Genomic DNA, 19,541 nt, shown 5'->3' on the forward strand with positions numbered 1-19,541 from the left:
GAGGTAGGGAGTTGAAGTAAGATTGCTCCAAAAGGGACTCTTGATTGATCACTATCACGTGGAGCTTTTTTTATTATATTTATTCTTATATCATTTGTAGAAAATAAATAAAATAAATATGTATATATTAAATAAACATATAGAGATAAACAGGAAGGAGAGAAAGAAGGAAGAAAAAGAAACAGTGTAGACATACACATCAGGCTGAAAACACAGGATGACAAAATTAGGCAGAATTCTTAACTAGAATTAAGTGCTGATGTTACCCCAAATTTTGATGAAAACTATAACACCATTATATGTCTGTCCATATGAATAAATAAAATATGAAAAACAGTCTTGTCTAATTATGGCCACTTTTCTCAACCTCTCTGGACAGGTGTTCAACTTCCTTTATTTTCTCTTCCAAGTTCCTTAACTGCCTCCCTGCTTTTAATATCTCTCCTGATCCAAGGGATCTTTTTTAAATCTCACTCTTCATTATCCCTAGCGAGTAATCACTCTACAGCCATCTGGACCACCCTTTACTCTTTATTTTGCATTTACTTACAGTTTACATGTCTCGCCAATATTTTAATGACTACAAAGGAACAGACCCTTAGGACAAAGTGCCTGGTATGACCAGTACAGGAGGATGAGGAACTAGTTTCTAAAAATCTGTTTGGTTTTAAAGGTCTTTGTAATGTGGATACTTTTTCTCTCCCAGAATGCTTATGAAAGGCTTTATAGTAGCCTTTTAACTAAGAACTAAATTCAATATACCCTTTGGAATTAGGCCCAGTACCTTCTGGTTTAAAAACCAAATCATCTTTTCCTTTGTTTACATATTATATCTTGCTTCTAAATCTTATCTCTAAACTTGTAATTAGTCAGATTCAGAGGTATTAAATTTAAAGGACAATTCCTTACTCATTTAGAAAACATTTTGAAGGTTATTTTAATTGACCAAAAATTGTATCCATAATGAAATAAGAACTATTTTTTTTTCTATTTTTTCCCTCAGGGATAGAATAAAATGCTCTATAGATTTATTTAGGGCACATCAAATCCAGAATATTCATGAATATAATATCCTCTGCTGAAATCATACAGCTCCATACAATTTGAATGAAACATTCTAGTAATAAAACATTTAACATTTACTAAGTATTTAATATATGCCAGGCACTGAGCCATGGGGCAGTAGGGCAGGGATTCCACAAAGCCAATTAAAACTACAAGAACATTTCCAGATGGATTTTAGGTAAAGTCAGAAAGGGGAATGAGCCTTCTAAAACTTGTTAGATTAGAAGAGACTATGGATGTTAGGATTTGCCTTGCCATTTGTCTGCAGCAGCCTGCTAGCTGACACAAATATTCCATTAACCAGTCTCCTCTTTCACCTCCTTTATAATCATATCTCTTAAACATAGGTTACATTGAGCTTCCAAAAGATTCCAAGAACAAAGAAATCATATCTATCTACTTCTATATGCTTCTCCTCTAATTATTAATTTTAATATATTGTATACATTTTTAAACTTTCATTAAATCCTTTTAGGGCAAAAGAAGCATATAAATGAACTAAATATTGTTGATTTGCAATCTCTTGACACACTGTCATTACCCAAGTCTTGCATTTCTTTCTTTGTAGTGGACATATCTAAAAGCTTTGAGTGCTCATTTTTCAGTAGAATTAGATAAAATAGAATTAGTAGTATAAGAGTAAAAAGAAATCAAATTAAGTAGAGTCTACTAGTGAATCAAGATACAGAGCCCTGAAAACAAATCTCCAGTTTCCAACTCTCTACCCAGCCATTGGAAATCTATTAGGAAAAGATTCATGTTTGGTTACAACTGTAGTTTGGCAGCTTAAAATTTCCCTCTTCCTAGATGTTGTAATCTACATAGGGACTGTCTTTCAGAAAGCATTTCAGTGAAATTGAATGGACATTAAATTTCAAATATAATAGCATGAATTTCTACTGTTCTATTGACACAGCTTCCTAACAAATAGAATATTCCACAATAGAAAAAAGAAAACTATTTATCAAGTCTGTTACAGACAAAACCATCAATGTCAGTTATGGTCCAGAAAATCCAATTTAGGATTTGTCTGAGGAGGAACATACCTCCACCTCCTCCTCAGGAAAGGCAGACCCCATGGTGTAATTCATGATGCATAACAATGGCTGAAGCAGGAATGCATATAAGTAATGCACACCTGTGTATGCTGCCACACGTTGCAGGAAAATCTCTTAATAGAAAAGAGCCACACGGTTATCTAGAGACTATTAGGCATGACTACTTTTAGCTAAGCAACTCTTCATCCACCCACACTAGGAAATTACAGGCTTGATGTTAACTGTAGCTATGGAAGTATTACTTGAAAAATTAATTTTTATGTTGTGCAAACAGGTAGATAAACCAGGGAGAAAGTGCCACTGATACAGACAAGTAGTTTCTCTAGAGTCCAATGAGACCATCTGTGTCTTTTCCTGAGATTTTTCCTTTGGTTACATTTGAGCTGCAACATCCACTAGTAGCAAATGTTCTTATTTCAAAAAGAAACACCAGGGAAGAACAAAATAAAGTAGTTTTCCTTGTGACTGTCCTTATTAGTATGTATGCTCAAATGCATCAAACTAATGAGGCAGTGTCACTATATGGAACAGCTGTATTGAGTATTCAGGAAGTTTCAGTACATTGGAAGGATAAAACAAAAAAAAAAAGCTATTAGTTAAACACAAGTAGTCGTAAAGTAATAATGAAGAGAGTCAAGCATATGTTGACTTCACTAATAAATACTGCATGTGGTGTAAAGGGTGGAATTTTAACATATTCATTTGTTTCCCCAAGCATAAATTACTAAAAGCTACATTCTAAACAAAGCACATCGTGTAAAAACTTTATACGGTACAAAGTGTGATCCTAGTACATTTAAATTCTCCATTTTATTTAGAAACAGGACAAAAAGCACATTAACTTCTAATATCATCAATATGATGCTCAACTTGTTTGTTTAATCTTATTAAAATAATGATATCACCATTTTGCACATTTAAGTGAAAAGCTCGTGAAAAACAATAAGATTTGGAGAAAACATAGACAAAATTTTTAATCTTTATCCTCAGAATATGATAGTGGAAAAATTAAACTCATAGTTAAATCATGCTGTGAGCATTCTAAAATTAAGCAACAAGTGACAATTGTATAATTAGAAACAGAAAACAGGAAATATTTAATCCTTCTTTGCATTGTTACTTAATGCATTCCATTATTAACTGAATATTTTCCATTGTAATAATTCTACAATCCATTCTAGTCCCTATAAACACAGCCTATCTATTGTATCATTAGATACAGCTCAATAAAACCCCAATACCAAAACTCTCCAGATCTATCAAAGAGGTAGGAATAAGGATTTCTTTTCATTCCACAGACTTGAAATTTTATAGATTTTTTTGCTCACAATCACAGAACATGCTGGAAACCCCTTTCAATCGACTTTTCCCTGAAAATGACAGAGTAAGTTGAGGGATATTTCTCCAGAAACTATATCTGTAGCTACTGCAAGAATATCTAAGGAACAAAACAGTCCTTTTCCCCCTCCCTATGCAATAGAATGCACTGCCTCAGATCCTCTAAACTATGTGCTAATCTTCAGCTTTGTCAGGTCTCTTTTTTTTTTTTTTCCTTAAGAGTTAAGCATAGATAGGTCTAGATAAAACTGTGAAATTGGTACTTTATTTATAGTGCCTCTTCCCAAATTCCTCCTCATGCCTCACTTTCTCCTTCCACTAATACCCTAGACTCCTCCAAACCTTCTGTGCCCTAATATTCTTCCCTGAATATAAGAGTCTCCTTGGCCCAGCTTTTATATACCAATTTGTTAATTCATTCAATATTTATTGAGCACCAACTATGTACCAGACACTAGACACTGCAGTAAGTATGCCTTTCCCTCCCCTTCTTTCGTGCATGCATGAAAATAGTCATCTGTTCTGTGTTCTATTCTTTCAGGGTCCTGTTCCTATTGTTTTGATAAGCATGGATAAATGCTAAGATATTGATGTGCTCAATTTTAATGGCCAAGTAATTAAGCTGAAATATTCCTTCTTAGAATTTTGGGGGATCACAGGGTATTCCTTAAAATACAGGTCCAAACAGAAAACTTAACTACAGTGTAATAGGTCAATATAAAAGAGACACCAGGACTAAAGTTGGCTGTCCTACAGAAACAAGCTAAATACTCTGAGGACTAACATCTGCAGGGAAAAGTAGAAGGAAGATCATCCAGGTTGTCTAAGGAGAGTACATTATTTGCAACTTTTACTTCTCACCTGCATTTCTGTAAGTATCCTCCTTATTGGAGTGACTGCTTCCAGTTTTGCCCCTCCTTAATCTTTTAAGGAGTCCAGTGTCATCTGGAGTGAAGTTCCTGAAATATGGTATTTTGGGGGGCACTTGGGTAGTTCAGTGGTTGAGCATCTACCTGTGGCTCAGGTCATAATCCCGGGGTCCTGGGATAAAGTCCCACATCTGGGTCCTAGCAGGGAGCTCGCTTCTCCCTCTGCCTATGTTTCTGCCCCTCTCTCTGTGCCTCTCATGAATAAATAAAATCTTAAAAAAAAAAAAAGAAATGGTATTTTTTAACTACTGCTACATAACTATTAGTCCAAAACCAAATTATTTCAATTTTATTATCTCCCCATTTCTGTAGGTCATGAATCTGGATGAGGTTGCTTGGTCTTCTGGCTCAGAGTCTCCCATAAGACTACAATCAAGGGCTACAGAAAATCCAAGACTGAGCTGAGGAACAATCTGCGGGCAAGCTCATTCATGTGCTTATTAAGGACTCAGTACCTCTTAGGCTACCAAACTAAGGGTTTCATCTCTTCTTCACTCTATCCTATAGCCATGTTTAACTACTTGTAACCATTTAGTTTCCGAAATGCACCATGATTCCTCTTGGACCTAGACCTTGGCACATTCTGTTTCCTTTCCTTGGAATGTCACTTACAATAAAGTGTGTGCATTACATAGTGTGTAAAGCTTTGTGTCTATAAGAGATTACCAAGAGAATAAGTACAGAAAGTTCTCCATTCTTATTTTGACTCCACTTCTGTCACCAGATACCACCCCATTGTTTTGCATCCCATTGCCACAAAATTCTTCAAAAAATTATCTGTATTCTGTTTCCTAACCTCTCACCTTCTCTCTTAAAACTACTTTAATCAAGGTTTTATTCCTATTGTGTTATTCAATTCAATGATCACTTCTCTGTCCTGATAATACTTGGCTGTCAGGAGTATTTAACACAGCTGATCACTCCCATTCTCTTTGCTGTGCTTTCCTTATTTGGTCAGGACCACACTCAGTTTTCCTTTACCCTCACTAGTTACTCCTTCTTGGATTCCTTTGAAGATTCCTATTTTTTTCCATAAGAAGCCCAGGACTTATTCCTTTTCTATTTTATCCATATTTATTCCCTTGATAATCTTTTTCAGATTCAAGACTTTAAATACCATCTATATGCTAATAACTTCCAATTTATCTCTCTAAGGCAGACCTCTTCCCTGCACTACAAACCTGTATAGTCACTATTACTCTTCAGCTCTAAATGGATATTACATCATAGAGGGTCCAGATAAGAAACAGAGGTCATTCTGAGTTAGGAAATTTGAGGAGACTTAATTAACAAAGTGACTATTTAAAAAGGTGTGAGCAGAGTGTAGGGGAACCATGGTAGGCAGTGCAGTGTCTCTGCATCAATAGCACCAGAGCTGTTAAGACCCCATAAGGCCAAAGTGATGAGGGGAAGGAGCAGTCAACAGCAACTGGAAGGAGCAAATTGTGTAGATAAGACCACCAAGAGAATAGTAATAACATTTAGTCAGGTAACACAAAGAACTTGTGGAAAACCTTGCTGTGGGAAGCCAGGATTATAGATTCATGATCCCATTTTCTTTCCTCCCTCCAGCCTGTGAGTTCACCATTGGCTGATCACAATCAGAAGCCAAAGGGTAAAGGGATCCCACTGATGAAATGGACATAGATCAATTTCCTGGGGTAGAGAACAAAACAAAGAAAAGGAGAGAAAGGGTGTCAGAGAACAAAGGGAAGATATTCTACAATCATGTGTAATAGGCATGTCAAAATTAACATTTCTAAAACTGAACGTTTTCCCTCCAAAACTGCTCCATCTTTAGCCTTCCTCTCTCATAGGATGTGACTCTATCCTTCTGGTTGCTTATACTAAAACTTTTGGGGTCATTCTTGAATCCTCTATTTCTCAAAAACCCACAAGCTATTCTGTCAGGAAATCCTATTGTTTCTATATTTGAAATATATCCAGAATCCTACCACATCTCAGCACTTTTGCAAGACCATTATCTCTTGATTGAAAAACTACAACACAAAAAAGGTAATATTGTATAAATATTTAGGTTATCAATTTTTGTGAAACATCTCTAAAGATTCATCTACATATGCATATGAATGTTCCCTTGTTTTAATACTTGCAGTAAAAATTACATACAATTCTGCTTTGTGAATGATATTCCTGTCCCTATTTGTTACCCCTCTTTTTTTTTTAAATAAATACATCAATACAGGTGAGAGATTAGGAACTGCCTTCAATTATATAATTCTAGTTTCACACAAAGATTTGAAAGGGCCCAGAAAAATTACATGTCTGCCCCAGCAAGTCTGTAGTGGTAAATGAGGAATGGGAGGCAGATTACTAAAAATAAATTTAAATAATCTTCTTTTGTAAACCATGCTAAGCTTTGCCTGTTTGAGTCAGTTCTGGCAAAGAAATTCTGACTATGACAGTAAAAATGTGTGGATATATTTTGAAACTGTTCCAGGCCCAGAAAATGCCAAAATAATTAGCAAGTTTACAAACTGGGCTGTGCTACCCTTTCTAAAGCAATACCACAAACTTAAAAGTCTTTCTCACCTTCCTCATTGTCTATTTTTGGAAAACAAGTTGCTCTAACTTTTTCAACAGAAATGTGAGTAAAATAATCAGTTAATATCTTCATAAGAAACAGTTATCATTTCAATGGCACATTAAATTGGTGTTATATAAAATAAAAGCAAAGGCACCTGGGCAACGCAGTTGGTAAGTGTCCGACTCTTGGTTTCGGCTTGGGCTGTGATCTCAGGGTCATGATCCCAGGGTCATGAGAGCAAGCCCCACATAGGGCGCTGCACTCAGTGCACAGTGGGCTTGAGTTTCTGTCTCCCTCTCCCTCTGCCCCTCCTGTATCCTGCTCTCACTCTTTCTCTAAAATAAATAAATAAATAAATAAATAAATATTTTTAAAAATAAAATAAAATAGAAGCAACATTAATATCATTTAGAAAAATAATCAATGATCTAAGTATATTCTACATGTCACATTAAGTGTACACTTAATGGCTCTTTGTATGTTTATTAAGCTTTAAACTGAGATCAAGAAAGGAAATCGCCTTTAAAAATCAGCTACCACTCAGTGCTCATTAGATTTTAAAACAAGATAAAAGTACTACATCCAAGAAGATGCAAGGTTGTATCAGCTTACATCTTCACCAAAAGGCATCAAACTCCTTTTATGTTCATACATTCATTAAAAATAACCTGTTAGATCCTTTACTCTTGTCTATTATGTTTTCTAATTATAATGTATACAATTTAATTTATTTAAAATACATACCATTTAATAAAATGCATGTTAAATCTCCACTTTTACAACTAAAGTCTTTGGGTTGAATTATAATAATATTGGTGCTCTTAGGCTAGGACGCCTAGAAATTTAGTCAAGTAATTAAGACTTTATTTTATTTATGTTACATACATACTTATTATTGTAAAAGTGGTAATAATAGGTGCTAAATTTTATTGACTGCTTGTTATCTCTCAGCCATTGCACAAACCAATTTAAGCACATTTATTCATGCACTAGTCATAACAACCCTATGAGGTAGATTTTAATATCCTGACTTACCCTTTAAAGGCTTTAAATTGGAGTTATCTACCAATAGGACACCTGAGAAAAATGTTTGTTTATGTTCATGAGTGCATGGTTACAATGATGGTTTATTAACTATGAGTGTTTCCAGTACGCCTCCTTCTACAAAGGCATTACTTGCCCAAGGGGTAGACACTAAGTGAGTGACAGAATGATGAAATGTCCACGTTTTAATGAGTGAGCTACAACTGACAGATGCTCTGAAAGAGAACAAGTTCAGAAGAGTGTGGTGTTCTCAGTCTCCTCAGGGAGTGACGCCTCCACTCGGAATTCTAATTTCATTTCCGTTACTAAGGAAGAGGAGCAAAAGCTGACAGCACAGGCCGTGGAGGAGAATGAAGGAGAAACAGGGCTGTGAATTCTTAATTAACGGGATGTTCAGGGATGCCAGTGCAAGCTTTATAATGCTGCTATGGAAGGTTGCATTTAGAATAGATACAGAAGCCACTTGCTGCTATCACTAACTTCAGGAGGCAAAAAGGCAGTTTCGAAAGTCCTAGCCAGTGGTGAGAAGGGAAATTATTTCCTCTGGAAACCCTGAATCTATTTCTCTGAAAGCACTTTCATACTGTTAAATGACTTGGTTAATGGTATGGCTCAGAGGTTTCAAAACTCAGTTTCTGAAACTAATTCTAAAAATGCACTCAAGAAATGAAAGGAAAGAAATAATCATAAGCAAAAATACTAAAGACATAATGGTTTCACCTAATGTTAAATTCCCAGAGGAATCAGGGAGCCTCCTAAACATTTTGGAAAAGGTGTACGTAACATGAAATCTCTTTTTTTTCTAAGTAAAATAACTGAATTTAACAACTTAGTAGAAATGTTCATTTAATTATGCATTGATGGGTATATACTGAAAATTTACAAAGTACCAGGCACTGTGCCAGCCACAAGAACTATGCTAAGAAGGAAGACACATCCCTGAAGATACAGAAATCATAGTCTGCTTGGAGTGAATACCCCAACTTCCTGTGGTGAACCATAAACACCAGAGACCTGTAGAAGTGTGATTTAAAAAGGTAACCGGTACTTTCCATTGACACTGTTACAACTCCCTCAGGACTTGTACAAACTGGAATAAGCACAAAATATAAACATTTACAAGGACAGGAAAATTGAATGTTTAGAATCATATACCAACCTGTATTTTACAAATAATATTGTTTGCAGATGTACAGATATTACTTGAGACTTGTTTGCCGTCATAGTCATTCTCAAAGTTTTGATGGCTTATTAGATGTTGAGAGGTATTAGCCTTGCTTAGTATAACCCTAGGATATGAATGTTTCCTAGGGACCTTCACCTGATCAGAATCATGCTAGGGGCTAGAGAAACATGTCACTTGTCCCCAAGGAGCTCAGAGTCCAACAGGAAAGAGAAGCAGGTAAACAGTTACAGTTACATTGTATTGTAATTGTCAGGATAGACATACATGCAAGCTGCTGTGGGAGCCAAAAGAAGGGACTCTACAACCATGAGAATAAATTACATGAATAAATATGAATAATAAATATATGAATAAATAAATAATAAATAATAAATTATATGAATAAATATTCATAGCTCAATATTTAAATCTCCTGCTGATCATTAGAGATGTCTGACAGAGGACTGAGCAAGCTTACTACGAAGGATCCTTCAGAGCTCAAGTAATGTTAAGGCAGAGACCGATTATCAACATGCTGTAGAAAAATTTTAAAAGATGAAACCATGTAATAATCTAGACTTCCAGTTGGATCTACTCCAGAATTTTCAACTCTGGATAGATCTTTCTAAGCTATACTCACATAGCTTTATGAAAATTGGGCTCTGTTGTCCCCACTTTGAAAGTTCTTCGGTGTAGCCTTGTCCACAAAGGTTTTGAAGCTCTGCACATTGGAACAATAACTGCCAGAACAGCTGGGCCCCACATCAGTGGACACCCAGGTTGCTCCACAGCAGTAACCAAGTGACCTTCCCTTTGCAGCATGACTGCCTGAGATATCAAACTGCTGGCATCCTCATAAACTGTACAGCATTTAATTTTTGAGGCATTTTACACTTGATCCTCACTCTCTAATACTGGTCTCTTCCCCATGCCACAGGTATAAAATATCCCCATTTTTTTTCTCTTCTATCATGGTTTTTCTTAAATCACAACCCAAACTCTTCATTCTTCAGAAATTTCTCTCAATTCATCACATTGATTCATGGCCTTCAATAGCAAATCCTGACCACAGAAATGTGAAATCCTGAAAATGTGGATAGAAAAAAAAATTCTCAAAAGCAAAAGTAGAAGAAGGAAATCTTTTTCCAAGCCTATTTATTTCTAGTAATAATAAACCTTAACATTCATTGAGCTTTCCTTCTATAACTAATACCTTTCTATATACTTTTAGGGATAACTTCATTTAATCCTAACAACTTGAGTATAGTCAAATACTGTCAATACCACCATTTGATATAGGAAAGTGAGGTAAGTAACTTCTCCCAGACTGTTCATTTCATAAGCCACAGAGCCGGAGTTTGAAACCAGGCAATATGAGTTCAAAGACTGTGTGTTACTCATCCACTACTCTTTACTTCCTCTCCAGTATATGACAGGTTTTACTGTTATGACTCATATGAGTGCACAAACAAGGTGACTGATTTGTTAACTACTACTGCTTACAGGAAACAAGGCAGGAAATATGGGGAACAAGGAGGAGGTGGCGAGTCAGGAGATTAGCCATTATTGCCCCACAGATTATGTGCTAGAGCTAGTCTCCACATGGGCCTACTGAAGAAAGGCTAAAAGCCAGATGAAGTAGATCCATTCTGAGGTTATAAATTTAAGATAACTAAACAAAAGAACTGTAACCCAAGACAGACAGATACAAAATAATACCTAAACATATAAGATATATACAAGATATATAGACCTTTTCTGATGTGGTGATATGACAAGGGAGACAGAGCAAAGACCACATGTGAAGGATTACTGCCTTTCAAAACTACACAAAAGTCACCACAGCAGTATATTTTGTCTGCACCATTATTAGGACCTGTTCATACATCGTAACTCCAATGTTTATTCTATTATTATCCATCCATCTTTCTTCCTGAATTTTAAAGCTAGTAAGAACTCACATATCACTAAATTCTAAGAAATTTGAAGGAGTCTAAGTTTTATTCTTTTTGGTATCTCCCTAAACTCCTGGAACAGTATGTTAACAATAAAATCATCTAATAAATACATGTTGAAATTAAATCTGTCATTAAAAATTTCCTGGAAGGAAGTCTTTTCTCCAAAAGCTTCTGAAAGGAATTAAAGGGACAATGGAGAAGTTTATTTTAACCAAACTCATCAAAATGGTATATAGCAAAGAAATAAAAAATATTAATAATTTTGAAAAGATCAAGGTAAAGAAAGTTTTACAATTTAGAAAGAAAAGTGTCCCTACGAGATGGAAAATGAATCTGAGAATGGAAAATTCATTTCAAATGGATACAAAAGAGACTGAGCTTTAAAAATGCAAAGTTGCACTGGAAATAAAATGACTTTCTATAAAGCTTTTAAGCTCTAACCCCTGGCACAAACTCAAACTGGAGTCTAGCTTTGGGAGAGGATTTCTCTTGAAATCTCTGCTGTGGTAGTTTCACATTTTAGAGCCACCTGCTGTATCATGCATGCACCTGTCTGCTCTTAAGTGAATTACTACAATCAAGAGTTTGCATGTGTTTTCTAGCTGCCTGAATTGAGTCTCCTCTTTTCAAAATAAATTTAAGAGAGAGAGAGAGAGAGAGCAAGAAAGAGAGAAATAGCAAGAGAGAAAGAGAAACTTGCCTGTATAAAATTATACTATTTTATGGGGCACCTGTGTGGCTCGGTTGGTTAAGCCTCTGCTTCTTGATTTTGGCTCAGGTCATAATCTCAATGTCCTGAGAGCCGGCCCCAGTCGGTTGGGATCCATGATCAGCGGGAGTCTGCTTGAGGATTTTCTCCTTCTGCTCCTCGCCCCACTCGTGCTCAATGATGCACTTGAGTCCTCTCTCCCTCTCTCTTTCTTAAAAATAAATCTTAAAAAAAAAAAAATACACCACTTTAGTTCCCCATGACTAAGTGAATATGAAACTAAACATTCTGGTCTGCGCCCACCCCACTCCCCAGCAATGATTGCTTTCTCACTTTCATCCTACAAGTTCAAAAGTAGTAGATATAACTAGCACCATGCAGTAATAGTAAACTGTTCTCTGAAGAGATAAAATTGCAGTAGCCAGTAAGTTGTCAACAATGCTTAGAGGGTTTTTCTTCCATCATTACATGACAATTACAGCACACATCTCCAAGAACTTCATAGAAGGATCTTCTTATCACTCCACAGTAAGCACAGGCTACTAATTGTGGGAATCAAGTCTTTTCTGGAAAAGAGAAGCCTTTTCTCTGCTTTGAAAATTATGTAGGATAAGAAAAACTGCAAGTAAAATTATAAGTAAAGTGTAGATTCTTCATATCCTTATTGCCAAAATACAGGCCCATTCATTCTCTCTCTCTCTCTCTGTCTCTTGCTCTCTCTTGCCCTCTCTCTCTCCCCAAACCTCCACACTTCTTCCAATCCTTGGTAGCCATTTGTTAAGAGTGCCTCTCTGGCAAGCTGTAAAACAGCAATGTTACTCATAATTATTTTTAAATGCTATTTTTCCATGATCAAAATACCTTGTGATGCCAATATTCATTTCAAAATGAAATTTTAAACTCTTTTAATATTCTTTCAGAAAAACACTCCCAAATTAAATTGGTCAAGATAAGGCAGGCTAGAGCATGGCCCACAAGAAGAATCACAGTTCCAAAATCTGGGTTTTGTTGAGTTAGAGAAGGAGTTGGCAAACTTCTTCTGTAAAAGGCCAGATAATAAATATTTTAGGCTTTACGAGTCATGCAGTCTCTGTTGCAACTACTCAGCTCTGCCCTTGCAGCATCAAAGCAGCCACAGACAGTAATACATAAACAAATGGGAGTGTCTGTGCTCCAAAAAAGTTTTATTTGCAAAAGCAGATAGCAGGATAAGACAAGAGTAGCCCATGGACCCCAATTTGCCATCCTCTGATTCAGAGGCAAGTAAACAGCTCTCAGAAATTGGACACCAGCATTATCTTACATAGTAAGAAAGAATGTTACCTGACCCAAGTGAAAACAACAAAGGGAGAAGAGTGGCACAAACAGTTGTTGCATTATAGTTTATACTTAAGTGTTATCTTTGGTATATTTCTTAGATTGTACTTAATGTTATCCAAATGAGCAATAGTGAGATGAATTAATTAAGGGCAAAGTAAGCTGTATCTATGAAGAATCATCACCACTACAAAAAGTCAGTAGGCTGAGTATTTATACATAATGTCACCTGCCTTAAAATTTGGAGGGAGGGAAGGGCAACCTGGGGGAAGCCTATCAAAGTTTACTGCAATTATACTAGTTAATATTGCTAAAAAATTTTTAGTTACAAGGAGATAGCCAATTCTGCAGTATAAGCAGAATTATATATTTAACATGATCCCACCATACTACTGAACAGAATAAAGAAAAAGAAGCTACACACACACACATATACACACATCTCTTTTATATAATCTTAATTATGATGATGCTGATAATGATGATTATGATGATAGCTACAAGTAACAGTACTTGGGAATTACTGGGAATTATAAAGAGAATTGGGAATTATATACTGGGAATTATAAGTTGTTCAAAATAACAAATCTAATCCTCAATAACCCTACAAAATAGCTATTATTATCCCATCTTCCATAGACAAGAAAATGCATAAAGTTCTTAAGTGGCTAGAGCTGAGATTAGTCTGACACCCATATATACAATTTTCCATACAAGATAAATTAAAATTTTTTAGTTCTCCTACTTGCAAAGTAAAAGTTAATTCAGTTATATAAAGTTAAATTTACATCTATGGAATTCTGACCTAACTTACCTGTTAGAGTGACAGCCCAGAGGAACAAAATGGGAAGTACACTCACTCTCAAAGACCAAAACTTCATAGCAGAGCAGTAACTGGGCCATGATGGGCAGTGAGTCATGTGATTATAACAAGGCTACATTTTTTTCAACTACTAACTAACGCAAAGGAGGAAGGCAACTCACCCTCAAGCTAAGACTAAGAAAGGAATATTAGGCTTCTCAAAAATTTTAAATGAGACTTGTGAGCAAGATGGCAGAATAGGAGGGCACCACCTCCATTCATATCTACCCCCAGAAACAATAATTTGGTAACCATCCATGGTAAAAAGTGTCTTTGGGATCCAGGTAAAAGAACTATGAACCTAGAGGTGCCTGGGTGGCTCAGTTGGTTGAGTGTTCAACTCTTAGTTTTAGCTCAGATCATGGTCTTGGGGTTGTGGGATCAAGCCCTGCCTTGTGATGCTCCTGCTGAGGATGGAGGCTACTTGAGTTTCTCCCTCCCCTCTACCCTTCCCCCCTACTTGCCTACTCTCTCTCTGTCTCTAAAATGAATAAAAATAAAATCTTTTTTAAAACATGTCCCAAATGAGGTCAGTGGAGCCCTGCTTAAGCTGGCTTCTATATCTAAAATAACAAAACATTAGGTGAAACCTAATAGAGCCAAAGACCAAGGAGTGCCATTTTGAGAAGGCAGGCCTGCTCCCAGGAGGCAGACTCACTGATAATGGTCCTGGCTACAGACTCAGAAATAGCCCCAACCCCTCATGGACTCAACTTATAGCTTTGTTTGGCCTTGGCTCTGCCACATTACCATCCACCAATGGTCAAGGTCAACACTTCCACCTGTGTTCCCAGTAAGAGGCCTGCCAATTTCAATCCCAGCTGTGAACCCAGAAGTAGCCCATGACTTGGCTGCAGCTCCTCTTAGCTGACAGTCCTACCCACACAGGGGCTAGGGAGAGACATGTTTGTTCCTCTGACCTCAGATCCTCTGGCCTCAGTCCAACTGCAGATCTGAAATGGCTTTGCAATGGCCCCTCTCAACCACAGACTGAGGACCATTTCTACCAACCCAGTGATCTAATGGGATATGCACACCTTCATGCTCCCAGAGGTAGAGACCCACTGACCTTGGTCTAACAGCGAATCTTGGAGAAGCCCCCAAACCTGGCTCTAGACCTTTGCAGCTGCAACGGAGAACAGTCCTGCCCACTGGGGGACCCAGAAGGAGATACTCCTGTCTGCCCCAAAGGCTAGCCTGCTGACCTTAATTTGACATAGATCCTGAAGTGGTCCTGTGTGACTCAGCCCCAACCATGCCTAGCCATAGTTCAGAGGCAGTTCTGCCTGCACAGAGACTTAGTGGGAGAAAAACTCTTCTGTGTGCCCGACAAAAGCAGGACCACTGACTTTGGTCCAACTGCAGAACATGAGGCAGCTCTGTGATCAAGATCCAGCCCCACTTGCCGTGTACAGCCAGTGGCAGATGTATTAGATGTCAGGGAGTGATTAGAGAATTAGATCACAGGAATTTGTCAAATAATTTACAAATTGTTAATATTTTATTCTCCAAAAAAAATCAGCATTTTCCAAATGCTAGTAAGAAATTTAACATATAAATTTCATTTTAAAGCCTGACTTTTAGGAAAGTATAATACACAGAAAATGCATATATCAGGAAAGATTCCCTTTAGGTTGCATTAAATTATGGATTATAAGTTATTAATGAAGCCCTTGTAGAAAAACTTGAAGATTTAATAAAGATGATGGCAGAAGGAAATGAAGTAAAGTGAAACTAGGGAAAACAAACTTTGAATCAGCCTAAATTCGAGGTCTTAATTAAGGCAAAGTAAAGAATAGAAGTGAATCAAAATATAAAAATGTAAAAGAAAAATTTTTTAAAGCCAGAGAAGGGACATTTCTGTCTTGATTTTGAATGTGGTCTAAATGATTTGGAATATTCATGTCTCCTATCTCATGTCTCTTTTATCTCATTTCAGAAGATACATATATATATATATATATATATATAATATATATATATATATATATACTTTAATTTCCCACTAATCTTCCTCCTGCTCCTGACAATGTTCTTATCACAAAATCTTATTTCATCTACAACAGGAGGATTTAAGTTGTATTATATTGTCTTCAGAAACTGAGAAACTGCAGAGCATTTGTAGGCTCAACTAACACAGAGAAACTAAGTACAAGTTCAAGGTTATATAAAGAACAGGTGAGTACTCTGGAGGAGAATACCAATCCATTAATAACTGAGAATAGAATACTGCAGGTAAAATAGAAATACTTGTTAAGCACCCCAGGTCAAAATTTGAGCTACTTCTTAAATATCAGAAAGCCACATTTGTGTTTGTTCATAGGCAATCTATTTCATATATAGATCTTCCTTATTTTGCACTGATAGATATTTCAGAAATTTATTTATTCTACACAATTATGGACCCACATAGGCCTTAGAGACATTGTAGAGAAATGAATATCAAACTGTGGCTCCAGTAACTCAGTAGCTTTGCTGCTGAGAAACCAGAAATAATCATAAGCAACTCTGCTTAGCTAGAGCAAAGATTCTAAGCTCTGACATCCCCAAAATGAGTTGGGAGAACTGAAATCAGTCTTTCCAGTTTATAAGATACATGGGCTACCAAGGGATCCTGTTACATTTTAGGCTGGAGAAGAAAGAGAAAAGAAGAAAGAAAAGAAAGAAAAGAAAGGAAAGAAAGAAAGAAAGAAAATAAAAGAAAAAAGAAAAGAAAAGAAAAGAAAAGAAAAGAAAAGAAAAGAAAAGAAGAAAGAAAGAAAGAAAGAAAGAAAGAAAGAAAGAAAGAAAGAAAGAAGATCCCCTCCCGCCTACCCGCCCTCAACTAATAATACCTCAACTCTAAATCTCCCTCTCCCTTACTTCCTTCCTGTCATGTATCTGTCGCAATTCTAAACGAATCACTGCCGAGCCCAATGCTTCAGGGATAAAAATTAGAGAGCTTTTCAGACCTCTAGCAAGGAAACACTGGTAGGACCGTAAGGATTAAGGCCAAATCCTACTGAGACATGAAAAAAAAGTGCTAAATTTTGAGTCAAATCTCAACCACTAGTATGCACAATCTATGCTGCAGGTATTTTTGCAGAATGGAGTAGAAGGTGAGAACCCAGTTTAGGAAGGGAATGAGAAGAGTGGGAGTATGTGCAATGTAGCCAAGGGATGGGCTCCTAGGTAAGTCCCCACATGCACCAAGGTGAGAATCAGTATCACTGATTAAATGTATTTGTTGGGCATGCATCGTCTCATGAAATCTTCATAATGAATATACTATGAAAAAGGCACTATTAACCATTGCCAAAAAAAAAACAAACTCCCATCCTGTTTGGATTGGAAGTACTGATTGTGGTGGTGATGGTGGTGGTGGTAGTGATGGCTTGCTTGAATGCCCTCAAGCACATATGTGTCCACTGAGCCATCCTTGTCAACAACACACACTCGTAGAGATTGGCTGAGTTCTTCCATCAAGATATGGAGATGACCTTCAGTTGGGCCTGACTTGCCTGGCAGACCAGGGACACCTGAGCTGGAACTTATACTATTCACACAGGGAAACATGAAAACTGGCAAGTTCCTTTACCATTTAAAGAAAGGGACTTCTTTCTTTTAAAGAAAGAACTTCCATTTTCTATACTAAATCTATTATATAAGTTAAATGAAAATATAATGTTTCCAGATGCTTGTCCCCAGAAATTAGGTTCCAGAGAAATTAAACATGAATTTTTAAACATCCTAAAAACCTATCTTCTTATGAAGAAAGCTTTTTGTTCTTCTCACTGTTAAAACAAGATAAAGTCTGTCTCGATTTGAACTTAAGTAGGGCCTTTTCCCCACTTGTCGGTGCTCACAGAATAGTCTTTGTTGACCATTGTACCTCTGGCCACAAAATATAAATAGTTTTACCTCACCAGCTCATTCTTGGCATTTTTTTCCTTCTAAACCTAATCCATTACCATTGTTTCGTGCAACGTGGGTTCTTTTCAAGGCTAAATCACGTTTTCTGTCTTATAAATTCTATTTCCTCACCATTTTACATCTGTGAAAACTGAAGCTTAGGGAAGGTGAATATACCGAGGTTCACACACATCTGAATTGGCAAATCAGAACTTGAACCCAGGTCTGCTGACTCCCATTGTCCTGCTCAGACTTGCTACACTATTCTGCCTTTCTCAAGTGCTGATCGAACCACTGAGGCAATGATAAGGTCTATATGAGCAAGAAATGTCAAGGGGTTAGCAGTCTATATTTCTATGTAGAAGCTAGTTTTTTAAATTCAAAGTTTTGGAAAATGAGTTATGTTAAACAAGATCTTACTGTTTCTGAGCCTATTTCTATACCTAGAAGGTGCATTAGAAATTTAAGCAACTATGCAAAAATGCCAAAGACACAAGAAAGCTATACCACTATGTTCCTTCTGAAAGAAGCAAATTCCTTAATGTGGTCAACACATCTCTGGCACGAGGCTACGAGATATGAACCAAAGATGACTCTTGGTGTCCACTAGAGGCAACATTATATAGCAGTTGTGAATGCAGGCTACCTGAAGGAGAACCCCTGGTCCACCTCTTTTTAGGTGTGTGACCCTGGGCAAATTTCCTAATCTCTCTCTGCCCTAATTTCCTCATTTATGAAATAATAATAATAATAATAATAATAATAATATCTATCTCACAGGCTTATTGTGAAGATAAAATAGGTTAATATACATAAGGTGCTAATAAGCATGCTTATTATTTAGTGAACACTCAATAAGTTACTTTTACCATCAACAGGTGAAATGGAGTTAAGAGATGTATCCACCCTCTGCTCTTATCATCTTAGACTGGCAGGTATGCAGTGCTGAATGGCATACAGAATGATCAAAGACAACATAGGCTGGTTTAAAAAACACACAAGTTACTTTTGCATGTGGGATAAGTATAGAAAGGCTGCTAGTCACATTAGGTATCCTTACTTAAAGTTGGCTGGCCTGACAAATGATCTACCTTCTTGATGGAAGAACCCAGCTAATTCTTAAGAGAATGTGATGCTGACAAGATTTGTCCAAGTAAAGTGCAGTGGGGCTATGGAAAGCCAGGCAGTCCTGTTCAGGATTTGCTTAGTTCTGTGCATACTTGTTATTTTACCTACTGACCATTTTTCTGTTCTTCAGGGTACCCTGCCCTGAAGATTTCTCTAAATTTCTGTAGAGAATCATCCCTTACTGACCTTGTCTGGCTCCAGTGGTGACCCAAACTCAAAAGGGGCCATGCAACGCCTTTGCCCTCTCCTTTGGCTTAAGATCAGGGATGTAACCCAAGAGGATCTAGTCAGAGTGAATGCCAGTACTTGAAGGGAGTTCCCAGAAGAAAACTGCTTTCACATCTACTGTATTTTTTAACCTAGGAAGATGTGGCCTAGGACTTCTGGGTGATTTTTTCTTCTTCTTCTAGAAACTGAGAATAAAGACAACAGAAAAAGAGATAAGGAGTAAAGAGAGGGATAAAGTCTTGGTTTGAGCCTCTGAGTAAGCTGCACTTAAAATGAGACCATCTTCTGGATTTTCAAGTTA

At 36.9% G+C, this 19,541-nt stretch overlaps 1 pseudogene; it reads right to left on the bottom strand.

The window, feature by feature from the left end:
- The window catches only part of LOC119872816, a 118,801-nt pseudogene extending 104,767 nt beyond the window's left edge, over positions 1-14,034 (bottom strand).
- Between the last annotated feature and the right edge of the window lie 5,507 nt (positions 14,035-19,541).

This window comes from Canis lupus, chromosome 8, assembly GCF_011100685.1.
Source record: "Canis lupus familiaris isolate Mischka breed German Shepherd chromosome 8, alternate assembly UU_Cfam_GSD_1.0, whole genome shotgun sequence".
Taxonomy (NCBI): Eukaryota; Metazoa; Chordata; class Mammalia; order Carnivora; family Canidae; genus Canis; species Canis lupus.